A 22,197-nucleotide genomic window follows, 5' to 3' on the forward strand; every position below is an offset into this window, starting at 1 on the left:
TGCGCAATAATAGGGGTTGTGGCCGGCACCTAATCATGTGGGGGCCGTGACCAGTGTTCTGGTTGGGTGGTCTGCTCATGGGTGAGTCTCTATTTGTGTAAATACTTTCAACTAATTATATATGCCTGGAAAAGGCAGGGGGCTGGCATAAGAAAAATGGAGGGAGATATATTGGTGGGTGCCCTCCATAGGTGCACCCACAGGACACCGATGTCCTAAGATACTTGCAGGGTGAGGCGGCATTCCAGTCATAAAAAAAAATACTGAAAACCGAAACTTGGTAGACAATATGTCAGCACCTTTTATGTGGTAACCTAAGTTTACCACACCATATACACCTGATACAAATCGTGCAACACAATAGGAACCCCTTATACTGTACTTGCTTTTTACACATTATGCCACATGGAATGAGACAAAATTCACACCGATTGAGCAAAAATTCACACTATGGCACACAGATTGAGTCACAATTCACGTTATGCCACACAGATTAAGACAAAATTCACATTTTACCACATGGATTGAGCCAAAGTACACACTATACCAGGCATGTCCAAACCAAACAGTGGCCCTCCAGCTGTTGTGAAACTACACGTCCCAGCATGCCTTGACATAGTTTTAGCATTCCCTAATTGCAAAACTGTGGCAATGCATGATGGGACTTGTAGTTTCACAGCTGGAGGGCCATAGTTTGGACATGCCTGCACTATACCAAACAGATTGGTAAATAGCGGCATTGCGCGCCAAAGGCGCACATTAAAGATTTACACCATAATGCCCATTACATGTTAAGCCTCACACCATAATCTATATGTATTATGCCAAACACCATAATGCCTATTAAAAATTATGCTACATAAGTGTTGCTTACCTACATGTTCATTGCCAGGGGTTCCATGTTCATTGCCAGGGGTTCCATGCTCATTGCCAGGGGTTCCATGCTCGTTGCCAAGGGGAAATACATGTTCGTGGTAACTGGGGGACAGTCGCCGCCGGGCAGAAATGACAGCCATTAACAGCCGGGCAGAGAGCAGGGGGCTACCCGGCTGTATTCAGAGCACTGCATGTCCCGGCTATTTGAAATAATACCCCTTTCATACCAGAAAATGCAGGGAATAAGGTCCCAGGATCATGCAGGGACATTCTCGGACTGGCCCCTTTTACACCAGCCTAGTCCCTTCATTTTCTGGTGTGAGGGGGAGAGAAAACCACCCCATCCCCTTTAAACAACCAGCTATATCTTCGGAACCAACTGAACCATTTACATGTAGCCTTCGAATGATTTTGGTCTGGTGAAACTGGGCCGTTTGGTTCCAGAGAAAACTGTCCGCAAACAACACGAACAGCCATAAAATTACATTTCAGAAATGAAAAAAAAAAAAAGTTTTACCTGCAATATCTCTAGAACCAATGAACCCATATGGACCAGGTATCAGATTGAAGGCCCAGCAATTTGGGTTTGACTGAGATCAACCTCGAGTTTCTGTGATACCGGAGGGGGAACTGGCAGCCATTGGAACCGGGTGGAGGTCGGAATTAGCGGGTCCCATGTTATCCTATGGGGAAAACGTTCCAGGTTTGCCTGGCAGTATCTCCGGTTCCCAGGGGGCTAGAGACACAGGGCTGGGCTCGTTGGAAAGCCCTGACCCTCAGCTACAGGGCCTATTTGGAGAGTGGGCCTGCAGCTATAGCTCGATCAGGCCCATTGTTAATCTGGCTCTGGGTGCAGGCATATAAAAGTGACTTACATTTGCAATTACATTTGCGTGCATGCCTGGATGGAAATGGGAGAGCAGCTCACATCCGGTCATGTCAGCTGACGCCCCCCCGCCCCCCCCCCCCCGCACTTGCGTCACGGCCTCATTACCATGAGAACACCCAGCACTGCCTTACCTATCTACCTTGTCTACAGATCTCTTATCAAAAACTCAAGACCAAATTTCCAGATACTAACTACAGTTCTGCACTATCCAGTGCTTCCCCAGCCATTTGCCTTATAGGCCTTATCATTTAAATAAAAAATAAAAAAAAACGTAAATAAATAATAATACTGGGTTACCATGGGTGTTGGCAGTGGGGGGTGCTAATGGTCCGGTGGTGGTGGTTTTGCCAGAATTGTGGGGTTGCCCATACTGTCAATAGATCTGACAGTGGGATCTGAAAGTTTTACATCAGATAGGGCAGACAGGGAGAATAGAGCTGCAGCTTGGATCGCCTCGGATCCCCAAACTTTGGGCAGGTTCAGATTCCTAAAACCCAAAGAGTCAGTCCGAGAGCATTCAGTAGGGCAACACAGTTGTGCCTCCCTACTAGGTGCGCTGGTGGAACTTCCAGAGACCAGTAAGTGGGTACATGCTTTATATATCCCACAATTCACAGTAGCAGAGTGATATATATTTGCTTAAATTTGGAGTGTAGGAAATATCACTGGAATGTTTAAAAAAATCTCTTGTATGGACAGCACTTGCGGGAGAGCTCTGTCTCTGTGAATCCCCTCAGTACAATGCTCACTGTAGTATTTATTTAAAATCAATCATACCATCATAATACTACCGTCTCCATATGTGTGGACCTAGGTTATATTTCCACATCCATAATGGTCTTTTTATTCATTCAAATTTGTGAGATATCTCCCAAAAAAATCTTTTTTTTGTTAATCCTCAAACATTAATTATCCCCATATTGCATATGTCAAACAGCCAAACTGTAATCTTCGGAACGCTCACCGTGAAAACCTGGTGATTGCCACAAACGTTTGGTACAGTATAGTGCCGTCCCTAGCTGTATGTCTAGCCTAGTGCCTGTGGATGCAGTGATGTCTCGCAGCTAGTGACTGCTCTGTGTAAGCTGTCATGTTCAGGAGAGCATATCACGGTACGCGGATGCCAGCTGTCCCAATGCCACTTCCTGTGAGAGACTAGTGGGCTGAGGGTGACTTTAATATATAAAGCTTTCATTTCAGACTGCATTCCCTTAGCAGTTATATGAGAAATATTACAATTATCTGTGCTGCATTATATATAGTTACAGCGTGTCTGTCTGTCATCTCCTGAAAGGTGCAATGTATAAAATTATAGTGAAGCCTCAGAGAGCTGGCACATATTATATTGCCAAACTTTCTGCTGTGTAACCCTGTGTCCCTGTTACTGGAAAAAGTTCTAACATTCAGAATACGTTTCTCAACTAATGAAATAAAATCATTTCACATGAATAAGGATTAACCTTCAGAGTAATTATAAACTGCCATTTCATAATACAAACCAGGGACAAACCTGCAGCAATTACTGGTGGAAGGAATTCAATTTAGGGTGGATTAAGTTCCTAATGACAATATAGTAAACCTTCATTTATGTCTCAGGTTGTGACTTAAAAATATTTTCATTTGTAGTAAGCCCAAGAGTGAGGGCAGAATAGTCCAATCACATACCTCCCAACATGGCCCTCCCCAGAAGGGACAGAATGCTCTATTTCTGGACTTTCCTCTTAATTAATGATTGCCATCACCTGTTTTAAACAGGTTAATTGAAAAGAAACATGTTTCAACAGAGGTGATGGTAATCATAAATTAAGAGAGACGTCTAGAAACAGAGCATGCAATCAAATGGCCTGGGGTATATCAAGCTTTAGGGTGGGTGTTTACCAGTGGCGGTTCCAAAGGGGGGACTGCAGCAGAGTTCAAAATTCAAATAGGGGAGCAACACCCACTACCACCAACTGTCATTCCAAATTGATGCACTGGCACTGGGTGTGGCTTCCCTATTTGAATTTTGAATTGTGCTGCAGCCCCTCCTTTGGAGCCAGCCGCCCCTGGTGTTCACTGCACTAGACACTAAATTACCATTGTATACAGTCCATACTTGCCTACTCTCTCGCATCCTGCAGGAGTCATCTGATTTTTAGAACAGTTCCCTTCAGCCCCGGAAGAGTGGGCATACCTCATACTGTACATCCCAACATGTCCCATTCCAAGAGGGACACAATGTTTCACCACAGGTGATGGTAATCATTAATTATAAGGGAAGTCCAGAAACAGAGCGTTGTGTCCCTCCTGGAGGGAGGAATGATACCTCCCGCATCAAACCCACTTCCTAGTCAAGTGGACACACTGGGGTGATGAATAGTGGGAGTCCATGCTATAGATATGAGGTGTGAAATTCACCAATGTCTACACAATGGGGGTTACTTTGTTTCACTCTTTCTGACAAATTCCTTCTTAGATGGACAAAACCATGTGCACTGCAGGTGGGGCAGATGTAACATGTGCAGAGAGAATTCTATTTGGGTGGGGTTTTACTTCAAAGTGAGATCTATATCGCAGTGTAAAAAGAAAGCAGCCAGTATTTACCCTGCACAGAAACAAAATAACTCACCCGAATCTAATTCTCTCTGCACATTATACATCTGCCCCCCTGCAGTGCACATGGTTTTGTCCATCTAAGAAGGATTTTGTCAGAAAGAGTGAACTAGAATAAGGCCCAATACCCCATGGTATCTACTATGCACAATATAAGGGTGGTCAAGGCCATTATTAGAATGTACGTCCTATCAGTCATACTGTCCCAACATGTGATTGGATTTCGGTGCTAGAAGCTGAAATACATTGCCAATTTGTTGAAGTGTACGGTGATAATGTCACAGAAACAGGTCCGGACTTGTTCCCATTGCTGGTAAGAAAAGCGTGATTTAGATCTCTGTGACTTTTGTCCTTGTTCCAGCTGTTGTAGCTGTAAGCAGGACCCTAACTAGGGTGGTGCCAGCACACGGGGACTATGTGGGCCAGCATCACCTGCAAATGGCCCACCGCCTCTAGCTGCAGCACTGACTGATGTAATGCATGTTGCGATGTTTGCCCGGTTCCCTCTCGGCTTGCCCAAATGCGCCGCCTCTCAAAGTTTCCCAGGCTCCAGCCACAGAGTCTCCTTTGAGTGGTGATACTCTATAGAAGCCTATGGGCTTCTTATCACCGCCCAGCGCATACGCCGACCCCACTCCACCTCCCTGTCTTTCAACTCCATCAAACTCCTCTTCCCCCTAGCAACACAGCTGGAGGGAGGAGGAGGAGGCGCGGGGGACAGCTGCTGAAGGCCAGGGATGTGACGGAGACACCCTGCACACCACATCACAGGTGGCATTACCCTATAGGCTTCTTATCGCCTTCCACTGCCCAACGCAGACACCGACCCCACTCCGAGTCCCCGGCATACACCTCTGTCAAACTCCTCCGCTGAAGCCCAGGGATGTGACGGAGACCCCCCCGCACACCACATCACAGGTATCGCAGGTACCTCCGTCACCGCATTGCGATGCGAGTCACATATGTTACAACATATGCGATAGCATCACTGCGGTGGTGGCAATGTATTTTAATACATCCCGCCCTGACTGTGGATCCGGCCGCATCCAACTCCCGCTACACCAGATGTAGCACGGCTGTGTGTGCAGGTGAGTGTGGACACTGACTGCACGGGCTGCCCGAGTTCTACCCCCAGGATACCTCCTGCACAATGGAATCCTGAGCCATCGAGTCCCAACATTCAGTAAGTTGAGAAAATTACTGCATCAATACGGTCGTTGCACCAATTCAGTTACTGACTTTACAATTTAATTGAGACTTTGGAGCCAGCCATTCAAGGCTCTGATTCAGCTTGATATTGCTGATTACTAACAAGTGTTTCATGTATCTGAAGAAAAACTGGCTCGGTCATTATAAGTAGCATTTACTCCCATAGACCATACTCAGAGCCGGCCCTAGCCTAAATGAAGCCCTAGGCAAGATTTTGGCTGGAGCCCCTTAGCACCCCCACTAGTTCCGCCTCTGACTCTGCTCCCCTTTCCCAGCACCATCAACCCTCATCTTAGCAGTCATCATTTTGGTGCTCCTACCCGCAATATTTTAAATAGAAACAGTGCACACATTCGGTGCGCAGCCCAAACAGGGGTGTGTTCTTGCTGGGAAGGGGCATGGCCACACAATAGTACCCCCAATTCAAATTATGTTACACAGTAGTGCAAATTTATTCACATTACATTATATCATGCGATGGTGTCCCTTATTCAAGTTACATCACACTGTAGTACCACTTTACCTTATGTACATTACTCCTCACATTATTCACATTATACCCTTAGAAAAAAATCCTGAGAAAATATTGTATTTTAAGCACCTTCATGGCCACAGTGCAACCCAGCACAAAGCAGTGTGTGCTGGGCAGAGGAGAAGAGCTGCAGCTGCTGCTGTCACTTAAGGGGAGGGGACCCGGGGCCCACACTGGGTCCTTCCATTAGACCTTGGGCTGGGTAATTTGTACCCCCTACCCCTTTCTCTCAGCACCCCTGATAATACCACACAGTAATGCCCAATTACACATGACACACATTATTAATGTCCTTAGTAGTAGTAGTAGTATGTTTATTTATGTAGTAATACGTTTATTTATGGTCCTTATAACCATAATGCCCCTTACACATTATGCCAACCTTTATTAATGCCCTTCATACACATAATGATACACATAATGCCTCTTACACATATGTTGCACATTATTAATGCCCCTATACACATGACACACATAATGCCCATTACACATATGTTGCACATTATTAATGCCCTTATACACATGACACACATAATGCCTGTTACACACATGTCGCACATTATTAATGCATTTATACATGACACACATAATGCCCCTTACACTTATGCCGAACACTATTGCACAACCAACCCACCCGCAGACAGCACTCGCACAGCCGCTAACACTGTGACCTGCTTGGATACAGATGTTTCCTCATACATCTTGCCTCAATAGGTCATGCAGCTCCTGGACAGTTCTGCTAATGTTGGGTGCCTATTTTGCTGAAAATTCGTCTTATTTGCATTGTTATGACCAGCACACACAAGGAGCTTCTGATGATTAAAATGATATGTGGCATGAATATATTCTGTGTGTGACTGTGGCTGCATATGTTACAGTGATTTCCATGAATACACTATTTCATATGCAAATACAGCCTCATTCACACACAGAATATAGGCATGCTGCATATCATTTTCATCAGCAGAAGCTGCTGGAGCCCGTAGGCATTCCAAATGCCCTAGGCAATTGCCTAGTTTGCCTATGCCTAAGGCCGGCTCTGACCATTCTCATATGATATATATGGTCTATCCTGACATATTATTCGCTAATTCGTTGTGAACTTATGGGGAGTAACTGCCCCCTCTCCTGGGGCGGGATGTACTAAGGAAAAAATTCAGTATAACCCCCGATTTTGGGGGTTTTACTGCATTTTTAAATGTACTAACACCTGGCCGCCGCGTTTTCGCTGGCCAGGGTATCGCCACCTTTGGGTGGTGATACCCTATAGAAGCTTATGGGCTTCTTTTCTCCGCCCGCCGCAGACACCGACCCCACTCCAAGATATAAAATAATTTATTACACAATAATAATAATACAAATAAGCATAAAAATATACATAAAAACCCACAAAGTACACAATAACGCCCACAAATTCTAAAGGTCTAGACTTAATAAGAGGATTTTTCAACATTACAGCAGTAAGGTTCTGGAACTCATTGCCGGTGGGGGTGGTTACAGCAACTACTGCTAATGAATTAAAACTGGATGCATTTTTTACCACTAAGGGAATCGCATCGATATGAGAGTCAGTAGTTACAACCCAAAACAGTGGTTATATCCCAGTGGGCAGGATGCAGTAACATCCGCAGCCCCTCTCCACCGCATATCGCTGGCTACCTCATATATAATTATTGCATATGCACTAACATATGAGATAATTATTGCAAAGGACAGCTCATGTCCGGCGATGTGCAGCGGGTCCCCCGGTGGCTCCCCCCTTACCCGGCCGGATGATGATGCTGCGTGCTCTGCTGACAGCCTTCTCCTCCCTGCACCTGGAAGGGGATGTAGGGGCTAGGGAGGGGGAGATCACACAGCAGGGGGGTCACACAGCAGGGGGGAGCAGCGTGCGTTGGTGCGGGGCAGCAGGGGTTGCTATAAGAAGCCCATAAGCTTTTATGGGGTTTTGCTGGTGATACCACCTGCAGCGAAAACCTGCCGTGTGGGTTTCCCTGCATATCAAAATGCATTTTTCGCATAGAGCAGTGATGGCTAACCTTAACACTTTAGATGTTGTTGAACTACACATCCCAGCATGCCCTGCTACAGTTTTACTATTTGGCCATGCTAAAACTGATGCAGGGCATGCTGGGATGTGTAGTTCAACAACAGCTGGAGTGTCAGGGTTAGCCATCACTGGCTTAGAGCAACCCGCACAGGATATGCTTTAATACGGAACCGCACAGGCTCAATTCATCAATATTTGTCAGCTTGTAGTGTTCAGTCAGGGGGCTGCATTGCTGGGGGTGTCCTGTCCAGTGGGGCTGCTGTGACACCTGTAACCAGGGAGAGGAGAAGGGGGAGAATAAAGCCTCCCTGTGTAGTCTGGGGATGTAATAAAAAACGGAACGGTCCGGCCACACGGGGAGGCTGTCCCCTTGTCCCTGGTGAAAGCCATCACCGCAATCCCCCGGAATGCAGAGTTTTGTGGCCGGTTCTTTAGTCCCTTTGTTACTTGGCTACAGTGGAGACACTTGTACGGCTGTCTGACCCCCTGTATTATGTAACTGCAGCCATGCTATGGATTACGTTAACAGTGCTATCCTAATTTCTTACTGTTGTTAAGTTGCATTTTAATCACATAGCTGCAGTACTGTGGTCATTCTCTATAACTGCACAGTCAGTTCTTTTAAAAGAAAAAAAAAATAGAAAAATGAATAATGCTACACATACTGTAGACTGTTGGGGCCACCTAGTGTCTGCTCTCTGTAACTAGAAGTCAGTTTTCCATATGGAATTTGTAGACCTCCTTTGCACTTATCATACTGTACACATCCATTTAGGTTGTTTTTTTTTTTTATTCCTTGATACCCCTTCATCTCCTGCTAATATTGATAGAAGTAGACCCACTCGAAGAGAACCCCCCCTGATCCAGAGGGATAGATTGTTGTCATGTCTCCCGCAGCAATTGCAGACAGGGCATAGAGAATTTCTAATACCCAGTTCTCACTGACGCAAAAACCCGGGTATTTTCTGGGGCAAGTGGAAAATTCCTGTGTCGCGTCTCTGTGTGAAAGGGTCTTTTGTGAAATTCCCAGGTGTTATACCCTGGGAATTACACACAGATTTTTTGCAGGGTTTTTCCTGGGTAATACACTGGTGTACGGCAGTGTGAACAGCACAGACCCGTGTTTTTCACACGATGCCAAAAAAAACCTCATTGGGGGATGTAATCATGTGATATGTGACAGCCAGCCAATAAAAGCTGTTTTTTAAACAGCCAATCACAGCAATTTGTAAAAATTTCCCAACACCAAATCAAAGCTGCAATTACATCCCACACACTTGTTGGAAGGCAGACCAGAGGAAGCAGTATGAAAGGGGCAGACACAGGAAATTCCCGGGTCTGAGGTGCAGTATGAAGGGGGTCTGTTGAGCTGAGAAGCTCTGTGCCCCGCCAAAAATCCAGCAAGAAAAACCCAGGATTTTGCAGAGGCGGCAATGAGAATGCAGCATTAGATAGCTGAAACATTTGAGTGTCTTAAAGCAAACTGGATGCAATCTTGGCTAAGGTGGAATCTAAAGCCAGACATACATTATGGGGTTAATTTACTAAGATGGGAGTTGTATTGAAGATGGGATGTTGCCCGTAGCAACCAATCTGCTTTTTATTTATTTAGCACCTTCTAGAACAGGGATGGGGAACCTTCAGCCCTCCAGCTGTTGTTGAACTACACATCCCAGCATGCCTTGCAACAGTTTTAGCATGGCCAAATAGCAAAAAAAACATAGCAGGGCATGCTGGGATGTGTAGTTCAACAACAGCTGGAGGGCCGAAGGTTCCCCATCCCTGTTCTAGAAGATAATAGATAGAATCTGATTGGTTGCCTATAGCAACATTCCATCTCCAATAGAACTTCAAAACTCCAATCTTAGCAACAAAAAAAAAAATCCTTGTGTGATTCCCAACATTTAGCTTTCAGAAGCGGTTACAACTGTGAAATTAGGGGGCGTGGTCTCCAGGTCAGGGGTGTGGCCTATGCTCATTACACCTTCGTGGGGCCACGACCTCTGTTTTCTCTGATGTGGGGGTCATGGGCAGCACTGTGATCTGGTCTGCTGCTGACACATGGATATTGGTAAGTAGGCTGTGTGTTTGGGGAGCTGTAAGAAGACAATCAATGTGTAAATCTATACCTGAACCATTTCATTCAAGCAGCATTCCTCAGAGGGTAACTATAAGGGCGAGATGTATCAAATGGAAAATGCGGTAAAACCCCGGTTTTACCGCATTTTCCAATGTATCAAAAATGATACCGCAGATACCTATGGGCTTCTTTTCGTCGCCCGCCGACGCAAACCCGCCGCCTCACCGACCCCCCCCCCCTCTCGCTTACCTTCCTGAAGGGTCCTCCTGGACCCTAGAAGGTAAACCCCTCCTCCCCCTAGTGACGCAGCCGGACATCCTTCCGGCTGCAGGGGGGAGGAGGAGGCGCCGGGGACAGCCTGCTTAGCTGTCCCCGGCGTGAGGGATGCAGGAGCCGGCTGGGAGGTGACGGAGACCCCCTGCACACCACATTCCAGGTATCGCGGGGGGCCTCCGTCACCGCATCGCGATGCCAGCCGCATATGTTAGTACATATGCGGCAGCATCGTGGCGGGGGGGCCGCGAAGGGCGGCAATTTATTTTAATACATCCCGCCCTAAATCACTAATGCAGGTACATCCAAACAAGGCACTTAAAAGGGGAAACGTGCAAATCCAAACCAGCGTACGGCGGCACTCAATGTTGGTTTATACCTACCTATACTCACTAGTCTATACTCTGGATGCCCCCACCCCCTGCCTAATCACAAATCCTGCATCTGGTATTCATAGGGGTCTCCTACACAGCGATATGGTCAGATGGTCAACAGTCATTAGGTCAACACTGTTGGGTCATCATACAGGAAGGTCGACAGGTGTATAGGTCAACATGGGTCATGGGTTAGGTCGACGTCAAAAAGGTCGACATGCGTTATATCATGCCCTACCATCCACTAGGGTGTGGTGGGAGAACAAAATAGTGTCCCCGAAGCACACAGTAAAACAAAATTGTACAGTAAAAAAAAAACATCGACCTTTTGACCCATGTCGACCTAACACATGTGTCGACCTAGACCCATGTCAACCTACAGTAGACCCCTGTTGACCTTCCTGTAAGTCGACCCAACGGTGTCAACCTAATGACTGTTGACCATCCTATGGTCTACCAAACAATCCCAAGCCCCTACACGTGTGATCCAATTTCACGTTTGAGACCTGCAACACCATTGGCTCCCTGAGTAACCCTGAGGGTCGTGAACTGTGTGTGCAGACTGGCTGACGCAGATCAGTTACTGAGGCCTGGAGATCTCTGTCAGAAGCAGACCCTTGTGTCATCACCCACATAGCGACTATGGCCGCTTTTAGAACCACTCTTGATGGAAACAAACAAGGTTAAGAAATATTACCTTCGGGGAAGCAAGCAGTTCGCTTTTGACCACCATACCAAGGAACTAGAGGAGGAGATGTTATATAGCTGCTGTTAGGCATCCATCCTTGGATCACTTGTCGGTGTAGACCCCAGGTATAGTTGGCGGGTTTCAAAATGGTATGAATGGTTCTATTGGGATAATGAAGTTGACCCTATTCTCCAAATGGTTTATCCTAATGTCAGGGGCATATTACTATGGAGATAACTCAACAACTGCACAACTTCAGTCCCATAAAACACATTTCACACTATTTTTTGCCCAAAGCTAATAAGAAGTTATTGCCCATGACGGTCATTATTACAGATTTTAAACTTCTGATAAAGGCTTCACATTACCCTGATCTGTTCGGTGCTCACCCGCCTGGGTTTGGGAAAGACCGCTACTCTGCCAAAAACTTTTGGACGTGCCATAACATGTTTTATAGTGTACATATTAATTAAGATCTGGAAATGTTGTGTAGGTTAGGGTTAGGCTGAGGGGTGGGGGTAGGTTTAGGCAGCAGGGTTTGGGAGTTAGTTAGGCACAAGTCGGGAGGATTAGGTTGCATAGCAGGGGGTTAGGTTACGTGGGTGTTCGGGTTTGGCACCAGCGGGGAGGATTATGTCTGAGCCCAGAATTTGAAATACTGTAGCTGCTTGGTACCCGCTTCTGCACAGCTGGCACCCTGGAACCAGATGTCCGTTTCGCACTGGCACTTCCTCAGTAATGATTCCCAACCTCTACATCTTCTACATTCAGGGTTCTCTTATTGTATGATTGCCCTGAGTTTCCCTACACTGATTCAACAGGGATTACTGGGAACACCCTGCAAATCAGATCCCCTCTACACCAGTGGTTCCCTGTGTGCTCACTGAGGTGCCTCGAAGGACTTGCAGGGTGACCTGAGTTGGTGGCCAAGGAAAAAATTCGAATTATTTATAGCCAATATAGTAGGCAAAACTAATATGTGGATAAATAAAAGTGAATCATGTTCCTCATCACATGACTGGACCTGATGATGACATAAGCAATATTTTAATATTGAATATTAAATCAAACATTTTATTACAAGATTTCTCACTGACCCCAAAACACTTTTTTTCCCCTTCTCCTTGTTGAAAATACCTGTATGCAGCTATTCAGTGGCATAGCAATAACCCCCACGGTGGCTCGGAGGCACTGGGGTCTCTCTTCAGGAGCTATTGCTACACCCCTGCCTAGACTTCCAGTTCCTGGTCCCCAATCAGGAGCAACAGATAGGGTTACCACCACCCATCCGGAATGACTCCAGACAGTCCGTTAATTAAGACCGGAGTACCGAAGAGTGGCCTTCCCATACTATAGTGTCCGGGAACGTCCCCCTTCCGGATTCCGGTGTTAATTACCGGGCTGTCCAGAGTAATCCCGGACAGGTGGTAACCCGAACGACAGATCCGGGGGAGGATGGAGGAGGCCAGATCCCCTGACAGTGAGCAGAACCCCTGAGACAAGAAGGACATATGGGAAACCTTCAGCATTCCAAGGAGGGGGGTGCAGGATCGTTACACCACTACAGCCACCAGATGTATTGGAGTCTACTGTAAGTCTGTGAGTGTCTAGCAGGGATTTTTCTGGAGACACCCTATTACGTTCCCAGAAGACACACATCTCCTCCTACTGGTACAATCTATTATAGTTTGCTTTATTTTGTCTACTCCTTTGGAACATATTTGACATTAACTGTTTGCACAGACTGGGAGCAAACATCCATTTTACTTCAAGCTTATCCAAATTTCTATATTTACTTATATTGTTCTTATTGTTATATGTATAATACATTTATTTACTTACTACTCAACTATTAATTGAAACACATAGCGTTCAAGATCCCTGCCAACCATACATTTTAACATTAAAGCAATAGCATTTGGGTAGAATAGTTCATTGGGAGATATCCAGTTATAATGTTAACATCCAAAAATGTCAACATGCTTAACCCTTTGAGTGCCAAGTGAATTTGTCGAAAATTAGTCTGAAAACTGCCAAGCAAACATTTGTATTCATCACAATGACCTGCTAGGTTTACCTTATATAGGAAATACAATCTTTTTTACAAATTTTTTTAAATTTGCATTTATATAACAAATGCGAGTGGCGCCGGCATTTTTAGTAGTTATTTTTAACATCTTTCACACAGATATTGGTTCTCAAAGGGTTAAATCAAAATGTTCATGTAGACATTTAAAAAATGCCGACCTCAAAACGTACATTTGTTTATTTTTAGGGTTAGGTTTAGAGCTAGACCCAGATCTGCATGTAGATATTCTGATGTTGACGTCATACTAAAGGAGCCCATACACGGTCCGTTGTGTACGGTTCCGTTCTGTACTATGCGATGCGCGCATCACATAGTACGGTACAAAAAGTATGTGCTGCACATACTTTTTGTACTAGGTACACATCGGATCGCAGTGCATGCACACTGCATGCACTAGGGATGCGATCCGATCCGATGTGTGCTGTTTAAGCACACAACGGATCCTATTAACGGACCGTGTATGGGGGCATTAGGATTATGATGGTGCAGAGTCAGGGAAGAAGAAATGAGACAGCCAAGCAGAAAAACATTCAGGAATGTTGTTGTTGGAGACTACAGAATACAGTAACAGCTCATAGTAACTCCGTCCCCAGAGATACCCAACAGTGCATATTTTACAAAGCTCCTCTGTACCACAATTGACATAATAAGCTCTACACGTGGTTCATTAAAAAAGCATACCTCCCAACTGTCACGATTCCGTCGGGACAGTCCCGATTTTCGGGTCCTGTCCCGACGTCCCACCCGCGGCAGGCATTGTCCCGCTGCGGGGGGGTGGCAGTTGGGAGACCCCCCAATGTAGTAGAATAGACGCTGTGCACATGCGCACAGCGTCTATTCTCGTATGAAAATGAGGTCGCGGCTAATTAGCATAAGCCGCGCCCTCATTTGCATACGCCACGCCCCCTTTTCGGGCGTGGCGTATGCAACTTTTCTTCCAATGAAAAGTTGGGAGGTATGAAAAAGGTGTCAGCCAGTGCACCAGCTAGGGGTTTGGTAAAACATGCACTATTATGGGTCCCTGAGGAATGGTGTTGGGAAGCATCGGCATAGAGATTGGGCTGACATATACATAGCATGTACTGCAAATGACGGGATTGTGCGTTATGGAATATTTGGTAGAACTGGGACTGTGCAGAGTGGACAAAAGAGAAGTCCACCCGCATCACCTTGTCTGCTACCAGGCCTGAGGTGTGAGTGGAGAGCACAATGTGAAGGGCCAGGGCTGGACTGGCCATCTGGCACTTCTGGCAAATGCAAGAAGGGCCGATTTTGTTCTGTGCTATCTGAGCGGCCACTTCATTTGCATATTATACAGGCGGAGCAGCCTGTGGGGTCCTGTGATACAGGGGGCACAGCCTGTGTGTTCCAGTTATTATTATACAGGGGGCGCAGCCTGTGGTGTCCTGTTATTATACAGGGGGAGCAGCTTGTGGGGTTTTATTATTATACCTGTGGTGTCCTGTTATTATAAGACAGGGGGAGCACCCTGTGGGGTTCTGTTATACAGGGGGCACAGCCTGTGGGTTCCAGTTATTATTATACAGGGGGCACAGCCTGTGGGGTCCTGTTATTATTATACAGGGGGCACAGCCTGTGGGGTACTGTTGTTATTATTATACAGGGTGATCATACTGTGGGGTTATGTTATTATTATACAGGGGGAGCAGTCTGTGGAGTCCTGTTATACAGGGGGAGCAGTCTGTGGGGTCCTGTAATTATACAGAGGGAGCAGTCTGTGGAGTCCTGTTATACAGGGGGAGCAGTCTGTGGGGTCCTGTTATTATAAAACAGGGGGAGCAGCCTGTGGTGTCCTGTTATTATACAGGGGGAGCAGCCTGTGGGGTCCTGTTATTATTATACAAGGGGAGCAGCCTGTGGGGTCCTGTTATTATAATACAGGGGGAGCAGCCTGTGGCATCCTCTTATTATACAGGGGGAGGAGCTTGTGGGGTCCTGCTATTATTATTACACAGGGGGACCAGCCTGTGGGGTCCTGTTATTATAATACAGGGGGAGCAGCCTGTGGCATCCTCTTATTATACAGGGGGAGCAGCTTGTGGGGTCCTGCTATTATTATTATTACACAGGGAGAGCAGCCTGTGGGTCCTGTTATTATACAGGGGGAAGCAGCCTGTGGGGTTCTGTTATTATTACACAGGAGGAGCAGCCTGTGGAGCCTGTGGTTCCTGTTATTATACAGGGGGAGCAGTCTGTGGAGTCCTGTTATACAGGGGGAGCAGCTTGCGGGGTCCTGTAATTATACAGGGGGAGCAGCCTGTGGCATCCTCTTATTATACAGGGGGAGCAGCTTGTGGTGGTCCTGCTATTATTATTATACAGGAGGAGCAGCTTGTGGGGTCCTGCTATTATTATTATTATTATTACACAGGGGGAGCAGCCTGTGGGTCCTGTTATTATACAGGGGGAAGCAGCCTGTGGGGTTCTGTTATTATTACACAGGAGGAGGCAGCCTGTGGTTTCTGTTATTATACAGGGGGAGCAGTCTGTGGAGTCCTGTTATACAGGGAGAGCAGCTTGCGGGGTTCTGTAATTATACAGGGGGAGCAGCTTGTGGGGTCCTGCTATTATTATTATAATACAGGGGAGCAGCCTGTGGTGCCCTGTTTTTGCACAGGGGGAGCAGCCTATGGGGTCTTATTATACCTGTGGTGTCCTGTTATTATAAGACAGGGGGAGCACCCTGTGGTCTCCTGTAATTATTATAAGACAGGGGGAGCAGCCTGTGGTCTCCTGATATTATACAGGGGGAGCAGCCTAAAAGTTGCCAGCCAGCCCTTGGAGCCAGGGAAGGTTAAAAGATCATCCCCAGCAGCACGAGCAGGACTGCCTCCCACTCAGCAGCACCCACAAGTAAAGCTGTGTACACACGGGGACGATATATTGCTGAGCAATATAGGATAAAGGGAACCTCTGCTGGGGGAGCCGCAGAGGGAATCAGCTGGTCGTAGGAGCTTGCCAGCGATCATAAGGGGGCTAAAAACGGGAGCGTACACCCGACGATTTATTGCCGGTGCACACTCCAATCACTGGCAATATGGTCGCTCAGCGATTATAGCCCGTGTGTACGCATCTTTAGAGCCAAAAATGTCACCCATTTCAAAGGGGATAGGAGTACCTGGTCCTCTAGCATTTTTTATATGTCAGACCCTGGTGATGGGACTTGTAGTTCTTCAGTAAAAAAAAAAAAGTCTATAGAGTGACTGTGGTCCTAATGTTATTCTGGAGGACCCTGACATTATTAAGTATATGCAGGAATTATTACCCTAAGTAGATGCATGTAAGGGGACGGTTCCAAAGGCGTGATGGACACATCAGATTGTGTCATATTCTGTAATAGGCATTACGGTGTGCTCTATGTGTAATGCCCCCTTTTCACCACGGAAGGGTCCCGCCTACTACAGGTGGGCCTATGTGCTCAAAATGCCAGGGCCAATTTCTGGGCCCAGTCCAGCCCTGGACAGGGCTATAGCAGTTATAGCATTGTTTGATATGTCTAATGGTGTTGTCAGGAGAATTACATTATTTGGGTAGCCGAGGATTAAGGATGTTAGAAACTGCATTCACGGTGGCACATTTTAAGGAATCACCTTTCTTGGCTTGAGAACAAGGTGAATGATTGTGAAAAATGATTCATATTTATTTGCTTTGATTAAACCTGGAATAAAAAAATAACTTAATTTCTTACTTGAAGAGCTGACATGGGGAGGGGGAGATCTAATTACCCAAAGAGGAAATCGAAGTTTTCCATAAAATAAATGTAAATTGTTAAGGTTCTAATAGCAATTGAAGCCATTAAATTAAAATTGTTTGTAAAATAACAAAAGTTTTACGTTTTTTTTTTTTTTATGAATTGTACATGCAGCACATATATATTTGTATCTATCTGCTGTATCGATCGGTGTTCATTGCAGCTGTGTGTTTTTTTTTTAGTAGCTAAAGCGAATAGTTCCCATCTAAATTGTTTAGCTGTATTTGTACAATTTGCATCTTGGGGAAAAACTGACCAAGAAGAACGGTAAAATATTAGCTTTCGTTTTAGATTTACCTTCAGGTATAATATGAGTTTCCATTCATCATGAAAACTCCAGCAACAACTTTTTTTTGTAATACTGTATAAAAGACCGCTAAAAAACAAAATTTTGGGGCATATTTATTAACCACGTCGGCGGTATGCTTGAAAATTTTTGAGGCGGAGCTGGCTCTCCTGTAAAATGTAAGAGCATGCCATTGATAAGTATGTGTGCGCCAGTGGTGCCTCCAGCTGTGCACCCCGGGCGCACCTCATTCTGGGAGCTCACACCCCCCCCCCCCCCACTGACGCAGCGATCGTATTCCAGATGGCTGGGGCTCCACGGCGGCTACCTACCACCGCCATTACAACCACCCCCGTTTGGGCAAGTTCAGGGCTGCTGGGGGGAGTTTGGGGCCACTCAGTAGCTTGGGTGCAAGAACAGATGAATGTCCAAGCTCCCCCAAACCTCCCTGAGTGGTTGAGAACAGCCGAAGCCAGCAGGGGCTGCTGCAGAAGATAAATTGGCAGCCCATTCAGTGGTGGGTACTTCTGGGGAAAAACCCACCACTCAAGGGGTGAAGCGGCCGGTGGTAACGCAACAACCAATCATATGATAACTGTAACATTATAGACCAGTGGTTCCCAACCTTTTTGGTCTCCCGTACCCCTTGATTAGGCTTTTCATTTATGAGTACCCCCTCGTGAATTTTTTAGGGGCGTGGCCTAAAAAGGGGTGTGGCTTAACAGGGGCAAGTCATACTGGCAATGACGAGGGGAAAAAAAAGTGCAACCACTTGACCACAATATAAGCTCAGCCCATTCTGCGGACAGCATATAAAATAACAGAACCTTGTCAAATCTCTATTACTGAAGCAACAGACATTCCAACGGATCACGTTAGCCTTCCAATAGTGCCAGATACACATATGCCCCCAAAAGTGCCAGATACATATATGCTCCAATGGTGCCAGGTATGCCCGCACAGTGCCAGAAACGGGAATGCCACCACGGTGCCAGGTATGACCCCATGGTACTGGGTATGCGCCCAGTGCCAACAATGCCCCTACAGTGCCAGCAACAAGTATACCCCCACAGTGCCAGCAACAAGTATGCCCCACAGTGCCAGCAACAAGTATGCCCCACAGTGCCAGCAATGCCCCACAGTGCCAGCAATGCCCCACATTGCCAGCAATGCCCCACAGTGCCAGCAACAAGTATGCCCCACAGTGCCAGCAACAAGTATGCCCCACAGTGCCAGCAATGCCCCACAGTGCCAGCAACAAGTATGCCCCACAGTGCCAGTAACAAGTATGCCCACAGTGGCAGCAATGCCCCACAGTGCCAGCAACAAGTATGCCCCACAGTGCCAGCAATGCCCCACAGTGCCAGCAACAAGTATGCCCCACAGTGCCAGCAATGCCCCACAGTGCCAGCAACAAGTATGCCCCACAGTGCCAGCAATAAATACTGTATGCCCCCACAGTGCCAGCAATAAGTATACCCCCACAGTGCCAGCAATGCCCCCCACAGTGTTTCCCAGCAGCAGCACACTCACCATTGACGCTGCTGCTGGGGAGAGGACAGTCCAGTGTCCCCCTGCCGTGTAGCTGCCGCTGCTTCTCTCAGGGAAGGAGAGTACAGCACACTGCATATCTCTCCTTCCCTTCATTGTGACTGGGCTGCCCGCCAATCAAAGTTCGCGGGCCGGCTCCCGATTGGCTGCTGGCCCGCAAGCTCTGATTGATTGGTGGACGGGCGGCCAGTCACAGGGAAGCACACTGAGGGGTACTAGAGATGCGCAATGTACTCTCCTCCCCTCCAGCGACCTGTCTGACTGCCGCGGCCGCCATTACAGGCCGGGCCGCGGCGTAGCCCCAAGCGCGTGGACGTGTACCCCCAGGGGTACGCGTACCACAGGTTGGGAACCACTGTTATAGACTGTTCCTAAATGTTATTTTGCAAACCCAGAGTGGCTGGTGCGTTATCACCAGTGACTTTATCATTTCACCATGCTTAATACAGGTGTCCCTGTGTTCCATACAAAACCTGTGAGATATTTATATACATTACAGAGAAATATGTGGCACAATGTCACCTTATTATACCACAAATCGCCCATTCTCTAACCATATATAGGATTCCTCTCCTCTTCATTTCCCATGCTACTGATCCTGCTTGCCCTCCGCACCTCTTATATCGTGCAAGTAAGAGATTAGACTTTTTTTGTTGGACAAGACCGTACAGTATCGAGTGAAGCTGGCTCATGATGGGAGGTTTTATATATACAGGGAGTTCACCAAGTCCCTCTTCTACAGCGACTGTGTGCCATCATTTCCTGCACATAGAATGTGTGCCAAGTCATTTGTCAACGTCATTGTTTTTAAACACTTTAGAAGTGAGGGTGTGTCGGCTGAACTGCAGTGTATGCAGAGTGCAAACTGATTGTGAGGGAAATGTGTGCAGTTCACGAACTGCCCCCGAGTGGGTCACACAATGTTTATATCAATGCCACCTTTTCCCTTTATAACAGTAGGCTATTGTGAGGAGGTCTCAGAAGACCAGAGCTGGCTGATGTGGTAACATGTCCTGTGACGTATCGTACAGCTAAAAACCACAGTATATATTCACGCTGCTACTTTTGCTAATATTTTAACGTATGAATTGCGGGCTGATTCACATAACCACAAGCTGCTGCTGCTGAGACGACTTCTGAGGGCTTTGTGGAATGCGTCGGTCACCACATTTCTGTTTTCCCCCAATGGAAATGTGGGGTGAAATCAGGTATAGGAACGGCGCATTTGTGACTCTAAAGCTAATTCACTCTCTTGTCATCTCCCGCCTTGAATACTGCAACACCCTACTCTCTGGGCTACCTCTCACCCGCCTCGCACCTCTCCAAACCATTCTTAACGCTGCTGCTAGGCTCATCTTCCTCTCCCGCCGCTCTACCTCCGCCTCCCCCCCTGTATCTCTTCACTGGCTCCCCATTCCTTTCCGAGTTCTCTTTAAACTCCTCACCACCACCTACAAGGCTCTCTCCTCCTCCACCGATCCTTACCTCTCTTCTCTGATCTCTATCCACACTCCCTCCCGTCCTCTTCGCTCCATCGCTGACCTCTCACCTAATCACCTCCTCCCACTCCTGTGTCCAAGACTTCTCTCGCGCTGCCCCCCTGCACTGGAACAACCTCCCCGCCACCCATCAGGCTTTCTGATTCCCTTACCTCCTTCAAGCGCTCCCTCAAAACCCACTTTTTTCGACTAGCCTATCCCTCCTCCTAACCTCTTTTGATCCTCCTATCCTGCCTCCGTTCCCCTCCGTTCCTACTTATCCTGTCGTTTTTCGTTCGTCCACCCACCTATTTTTAGTATGTTAACTCTTATGAGTAGGGTCCTCCTGCCTCACGTACTCACCCTACCTCTTTACCTCACCTGTCCTCCTCTTCCTCTACTTCATCTTCAGTCTCCTCGACAATTTTGACACCCACTTCTGAACTGATGCCGATTTTATTTCTACCAGCTATACCCCTATTTATACTGTATTTTTCAACAAACCCTGTACGTTACCTTGTCATATGTTTGACATGTATGGCGCTGCGGACACTTTGCGGCGCCTTATAAATAAACGTACTACTACTACTACTTGCTAGATATAGTTAACTAGATCGGAGGAGCTGCTGCGGGAAACTGATATAGTGCATACACACTGACTGATATTCACAGTGACATCATCCGTCCCCTGCTCCGTACATGCTGTTGCTGATCATGGGTCAGGTTGAGCTGCAGACGGGCGGTGTGCACACTGGTCAATGTTTGCAATGCATCATTAACAATATAGGTATTGTGCATATAGTTTATTGCCCAGTGTGTAACCAGCTTAATGTCCACTGCCATTTAGTAGGGTCTGGTCTCTATTGTGTCTGCAGGAACCAATCTGTAACGAATGGTACGATGAAGGATAGAATCATGTACACCAGGCATGTCCAAACTGTGGCCCTCCAGCTGTTGTGAAACTACACATCCCAGCATGCCTTGCCATAGTTTTAGCATTCCCTAATAGCAAAGCTGTGGCAAGGCATGATGGGACTTATAGTTTCCCAATAGCTGGAGGACCATCGTTTGGACATGTCTGCTGTACACAGAGTACTAAGGGATTTTATTATGGCCTGCAGACAAGGTGTGGATTAGCTCACAGAAAATGTCTAGGTAGACACCAAAAAGTTGACTTGCACTGGATCGACATGAGTTATTTTTGGGGTTTTTTGGTGTCAATACTGACACCTGTACACATGGACCCCAATCAGTGTAGCACGTACCCTTCCTTGGCTTGCCTTGCTTTAGGCCAGGTGCCTACATACCGCTGTGCTCAGCCTACTGTACCGCTTCCCAATCAGAGTCCTTGTGGATGGTAAAAGCATAAAAACATCAAAACATTTTTTTATGTCTACCTAGCCATTGGGCAGTATTCAATGAAAAAGTTCTCCGTGCATGGAGAGCGTTTTATTTAGC

Source organism: Crinia signifera, chromosome 1 (assembly GCF_055691185.1).
Source record: "Crinia signifera chromosome 1, ASM5569118v1, whole genome shotgun sequence".
Lineage (NCBI taxonomy): Eukaryota > Metazoa > Chordata > Amphibia > Anura > Myobatrachidae > Crinia > Crinia signifera.